The 6,385-nt window shown below is 54.9% G+C and overlaps 2 non-coding genes across 2 annotated transcripts; both read left to right on the forward strand.

The window, feature by feature from the left end:
* The first annotated feature begins 567 nt into the window (after window positions 1–567).
* On the forward strand, window positions 568–639 carry TRNAG-UCC (transfer RNA glycine (anticodon UCC)). The gene has a single exon. It is a non-coding gene; the product is annotated as a tRNA-Gly (tRNA).
* A 937-nt stretch (window positions 640–1,576) lies between these two features.
* Window positions 1,577–1,659, forward strand: TRNAL-CAG (transfer RNA leucine (anticodon CAG)). Its single transcript has one exon. It is a non-coding gene; the product is annotated as a tRNA-Leu (tRNA).
* Window positions 1,660–6,385: the final 4,726 nt, after the last annotated feature.

Raw genomic sequence — 6,385 nt, forward strand, 5'->3', positions numbered from 1 at the left:
GTGAGACAGAAATCATGGAATGATTAGCTTGAAACAATTAGTTTGTAATCAAGGTAATAGGTAATGAAGCTAACTGACCAGTTTTTGCTAAGCCGTGTCCTAGTGTTTATCTTGACCCTTGAGGTTTCCCATCGTGTTTTCAGAGCTCGGCATCCCCCTGAGGGTGGGGCAAGGCACGAGCATCTGGGTGGGTGTTTGTCTGTGCTTACACCACGAGAGGAACACAGAGAGAAACGCACGTGCACTTGCATAGGACATGCACGTCTGGCACACGTATGAACGCAGCTGGGGAGCGGCACCGTTGCCAGCAGCCATCATGCTGAGTTTCCCTAGCCACCACCTGACACACAGCGGAGCACACACCCACGTATGGCATCATCGTGAGGTCGTGTGCGTGCAGGGTGCTGGAAGGAGGAGTCCGGCCAGTCTGTGAAGCGGAGGAGCAGGAGAGAGGCCAGTTTGTGAGGTGGAAGGGCGGGAGGCAGGCGAGTTTGGGAAGTGGAGGAGCAGGAGGGAGGGAGGCCAGGCTCCGGGCTGGAGGAGCAGGAGGCAGCAGTACCTCCAGCAGCGTTGGTGGTATAGTGGTGAGCATAGCTGCCTTCCAAGCAGTTGACCCGGGTTCGATTCCTGGCCAACGCAGACAAACTTTTCTCCAGCCTGGCTCCACAGTGCCTTGCCCACTTGGCAACAGCAGGCGGCAGGGGCTGCTCTGGACCGTTCAGAGGTTCTCAGGGAGCGCTGAAGCACTGGGTGAAGCAGGTGCCCAGAGGACTTTGGGATTCTCCATGCCTGGGTATCACACGCACGCAAGGCTCAGTGAGGCTCAGGCACTCTAAGCTTTGAGCAGGCTTTTGCACTCGTGACCTCCTGAGATGCCTTGCGGTCTAGCTGCTTCCGTGAAGCAACAAGTCCCAGAGAGAGCTGGGCCCTCCTTCCTCTGCACCATGTCAGGTGCAGCAAGTGAGCCTCTTCCCCACAGGAACTGGAGCTCAGTCGTTGCTCAGCACTTGGTGCATCTGCTGGCCTTTTGCCTTGACCCTCCAGCCCCTTTCCACTCACATTGACTCCCTGAGACCGGCGCAGCATTCCCCCAGGGGTTTGTGTGGCAGAGCCCTCCTTGCCCCGCCTTCCTGGCCCCGAGCAGGCAAGAAGGAGGCACCCTTGTTGCCCCAGGAAGCGCCCACAGGGCAGCACTGCAGGCCAAGTGCTTGGCTTGCCATATCCTGAGGCTCTGGAGGGAACGGAGGAAGTCATGGGAAAGGTAGGCGTGTGCCTGGAGCCCCTTGACCAGACGTTGGCATGTGCAGAGCCGTAATTTGCTGACGGCTCCTCTTGTTGCTCCCGTGAAGGATTGCCTTGGCCTTGCGAGACGCTGCCCCTGTGCTGGGTACTGCGTGGTCTAACGTGCGTGTGGGAGCTGCGGTCGCCTGTCAGCAGCCCTTGGTGGGAGCAGGGAAGGGTGCTCCCAGGAGCCAGCTCGCCCTGCAGCAGTGCCACGAGGAGGCTGGCTGGGGTGGGCTGGCTCTGGCAGCTGCAGGGGGAGGAGCGGCAGAGGCAGTGTGAGCAGCAGCGGTGGGTCAGGATGGCCGAGCGGTCTAAGGCGCTGCATTCAGGTTGCAGTCTCCCTGGGAGGCGTGGGTTCGAGTCCCACTCCTGACAGGCTCCTCTCTCTTGGTTTCCTTCCCTTTCCTTCCCTCAGGGGAATGGAGAGTCTTGCTCCTCTAGGGGGGTCTTGGAGAGGGTCCTGCGCCTCTACCCAGTCTGTGGATTAGGTCTTGCTGCGGGTCCCAGCTGCCACCGCTAGTGGGGTGCATAGAAGAGAATCCCTAGGCAAGTCCACTTTTCCAGTCTCCTCTGCCAAACTCACATTCTGCATGACTCTCCCCGGAAATGCAGACCTTTGGACATTCTGCAAATCCCATCACCCACCCCCTGGAGAGCCAGAGGTGACCTCACAGTCAACAGCCAAGCCATCTTCTGGCTTCTGGCCCATCAGGTACTCAGGGAGCAGGGACCTCCCTTGCAGATACCTGTGCTGTCTTCCTGCCCGCAGCTCATGAAAGCACTCAGACAAGGAGGGCTTCTGGCAGAGGCCACTCTCAATTGTCTTTGAAATGTCGGGGCAACTGGGAGAGGTTCCTGAGGCCTGGAAGAAAGTCAATGCCACTCCTGTCTTCCAGAAGGGCACCAAGGAGGACCTGGGGAACTGCAGGCTGGTCAGAGTCAACTTGATGCCTGTGTAACCATGGGATAGGGGCCGTGAAACAGAAACTATAGAATCAATTTGAGATAATTAGTTTGTAACCAAGGCAACAGGTAATGAAGCTAACTGACCATGGCAATGTACAATGCTGCTATGTTCCATGTACAGTCCCTACCAAACCGAACAATAGGTTCGGAGATATTAATCTTATGAAGTAAGTTGTTACGGACAGGCGCACCCACAGCAATGATACTGCGCACGCCCGCAAGAAGAGGGTCATCCAGCGGACACGGGTGCGAGACCATTGACGACCACCAGAGACCCCTTGAGGACCACCGACTCAAATCACTGAGCATGCGTGATGGGGAGGAGAATATGGAAATGGATTCTAAGAAATGATTATCCTAGGACTGTGTGTTGGGTTTGCGTGGCAAGGTTTTGGTAGTGGGGGGGCTACAGGGGTGGCTTCTGTGAGAAGCTGCTAGAAGCTCCCCCTGTGTCTGATAGAGCCAATGCCAGCCGGCTCCAAGACGGGCCCGCCGCTGGCCAAGGCCAAGCCAATCAGCGCCTCTGTGATAACATATTTAAGAAGAAAAACACTTAGAGAGAGAGAGCTTTTGCAGCTGGAGAGAGGAGTGAGAAGATGTAAGAAACTCTGCAGACACCAAGGTCAGTGCAGAAGGAGGGGCAGGAGGTGCTCCAGGCGCCGGAGCAGAGATCCCCCTGCAGCCCGTGGTGAAGACTATGGTGAAGCAGGCTGTCCCCCTGCAGCCCATGGAGGACGGATGAGGGGGTGTAGAGATTCCACCTGCAGCCCGTGGAGGACCCCACGCCGGAGCAGGTGGAGGCACCTGAAGGAGGCTGTGGCCCGTGGGAAGCCCACGTTGGAGCAAGCTCCTGGCAGGACCTGTGGACCCGTGGAGAGAGGAGCCCACGCCAGGGCAGGTGTGCTGGCAGGACTTGTGACCCCGTGGGGGACCCCATGCTGGAGCAGTCTACTCCTGAAGGTCTGCACCCCATGGAAGAGACCATGCTGGAGCAGTTCGTGAAGGACTGTAGCCCGTGGGAGAGACTCCATGTTGGAGCAGGGGAACGATGAGAGGAGTCCTCCCCCTGAGGATGAAGAAGCGGCAGAAACACCGTGAGATGAACTGACCGCAACCCCCATTCCCCGTCCCCCTGTGCCGCTGAGGGGGGGGAAGGTTGAAGCCGGGAGTGAAGTTGAGCCCAGGAAGATGGGAGGGGTGGGGGGAAGCGTTTTAAGAGTTGATTTTATTTTCTCATTCCTCTACTCTGTTTTGCCTAGTAATAAATCAGATGAATTCCCACTCTAAGTTCGGTCTGTTTTGCTCGTGACAACAATTAGTGAGTGATCTCTCCCTGTCCTTATCTCGACCTACAAGCATTTCGTTATGCCTTTTCTCCCCTCTTTATTGAATGAGGGGAGTGAGAGAGCGGCTCTGGTGGGCACCTGGCCTCCAGCCAGGGTCAACCCACCACAGACTGCCTTTTCTGAGAAAAATGATGAATATGTATATTTTGATTCTATATAACCTGTGTGTTGGTGATCACCTGGCATGCAAGTTAGGTGGAGCTATCCCCCGTGCATCCAGCGCTGCAACAAAGAATGCCTCCCTTTAACACTACATTGGTGTTACGAGGTTTATTCCCGGGTTTTGGTGACACCTGCAAAGGGGAAGGAGCAACTCATCCTGGAAACTCTTTCCAGACACATGTGCAACAAGAAGGGAATTGCTGTTTTTCATTACTCTCTATTCCTAGCTCATTTCTCTCAGACTGTGTTCTCCTTTTTTGTGGGTGTGGGTGTGTTTCTGTGTGCGCGCAGATGTTGGCAACTAAATCTGAAGCTGAACTAGCCAGCAAGTACAAGGGTGAACAGCAGTAAACTAATCTCCAGCAACTCTCCAGCAGCACTAGCCAGTGAGTGGAGCAGATCAGCATCAGGGACTGCCCAGGGTTTAGAGCAGGACACCAGACAAACCGTGCCCGGCCTCCAGGCATTAACTCTGCACAGACCTACGGTCAGGCCCAGGGTTCAGTGGACCTGCTGTTCAGTGGACGTGCTTGCAGGAGTGAGCGACGGCGTGTGTCCAGCACTGAATTCTAGTCCTGGGCAGGCAGAAGGGAAGTGAAGGGTTGGGCCATGTGTGTGTGGTTTTGGGTATTGTGGAAAAAAAGACAAAAATACTAGCACCTTCCTCCCACTTTTACCAGGCTCAACTACAGTCCTTCACTGCAGACCAGTCAGTCCAGCACGGGTTCTCCACATGCTGCAGTTCTAAACAGCAAAATATGTTTCACTGTGGGCTCTTCCACACGCTTCAGGCCCCAGGAAAATTCTTCACTGGCACGGTTCTCCACGGGTTGCAGTTCCTTCAGGAATATCCACCTGCTCCATCACAGGTGCTAGGGATGCCACAAGCTTTGCAGGTGGCTCAGTGTTGTGGAGGCAGCTGGGACCAGCTGTGTCCGGCACAGGGCAGCCCCTTAGCTCTTCTCACAGAGGCCACCCTGCAGCACCCCCCTCTCCCCTCCACCACCACCACCACCTAGCCACATCTAGCCAATACAGAGCCCATTGGGAATCCCTGCTTGGCCCTGCTCCTGGCTGCACCTGCAAGTGGGCCCAGCAGCAAAGAGACGAGGCCAGAGAAATCCCCCAGCTGTTTGAGTCGATTGCATTGGTGTTGCAGGGCTTCAGTACGCGTACTTGTTACTCCCGATAACAATCATTGTGAAAAAAGAAAAGGAATGCCCCCGCCCTGTTCCACCCCCTATCTCTCAGTTTCTTATTGCTGAGCAGACGTCATATGGTATGGAATATCCCGTTGGTCAGTTTGGGTCAGCTGTCCTGGTTGTCTCCCTTCCGAAGATCTTGCCCACCCCCAGCCTGCTGCTGAGTGGGGGAGGAAATGTTGGAGACACAGCCTTGGTGTGTGCTGGCACTGCTCAGCAGCAGCCAAAACACAGGTGTGTTATCAACACCTTGCTAGCTAGCAAGAGACAGCACAGCACTATGAGGGCTGCTGTGGGGAGAATTAACTCCATCTCAGCCAGACCCAATACAGCTCCCTTCAGGTTTTTCAGTGAGATCTGTGCTGGGACAGACTTCTTCTCCCCTTTCCAGCCCTTCTGCCCAGAAGGTGTTTCTAGTCACTGGTGTGTACGTGAAATGCAAGAGCAGGTGGCATTCCATGCACACATCCAGCCCTTGTGCTCTTCCTGGTGCCACCGAGCACACTCCAAACTCTTGGCTCACGCTGATGAAACTGTGAACGAGGTGGGTTGTACAAGTGGGATGAACAAACCCACCTGAGAATGAGCTAGAGAGGTGGGTATTTTTGATGTGTCATTATATGGACTACACGAACTCTTGTATTCAAGACATCTCCAGAGCACCCTCACTGCCATCTCTTGGTAGCTCACAGGAGGGGCAATGCAGCCCTGGAAGAGCTGCCCTAGAGACTGTGACTTCTCTGCCAGTGTCAAGGTTCAGAAGTCGATGGCACAAGGCCCAGAGCTTCCTGAGGTAACTGGGAAGTTTAGTCTGCTCGGAGCAGAAGGTTGTCCCAGAGGATCTCCAGCGATCCAAGCATTATTATTCTGTGTTGCACTGAATCACACGATCCCTTGAGCAGTGACCAAAAGGCAATGCCCTGGAAGGCAGCAGCAGCATGAGATTGCATGGAAGTTGCATCATTTGTTTCAGGAATGCTGCTAAATTGTGTGAAAATGCCCTTGAGGAAAGTGGCGCATTGGCAGTATGAGCTCTGCTGTCCCTGGCATGCCTGAGGCTGGGGCACCGTGTTCCATGAAGTCCAGAGCAGGGTGACTCATGTTTGCCTGGAGTTCAGGGTTTTTCCCAACTCTTCCACATCACAATAACTCTCAGGTGCTCTGGAAGGCCACATTCAATGTCCCTTTGTAGTCTGAAATGCACGGAATGGGCCACCCCATCTCTCACCAAGGAAGAAGAGCCATGAGCTTTTGGCTTGATGCCCTGAGCCTCTCCTCAAAAGCAGGTCATCCAGACCTCTGGACTCTGGGGTGAACTTGCTGAGCAAAACACGTAAATTTGGATGTGGGTCTCGTTCAGGGAAGGACGCGGGCATTTCTTTGATCACAAATCCAGGCCGTGGTAGGGAATGATGAGGGTAAGCA

This window comes from Grus americana, chromosome 10 (genome assembly GCF_028858705.1).
Source record: "Grus americana isolate bGruAme1 chromosome 10, bGruAme1.mat, whole genome shotgun sequence".
Lineage (NCBI taxonomy): Eukaryota > Metazoa > Chordata > Aves > Gruiformes > Gruidae > Grus > Grus americana.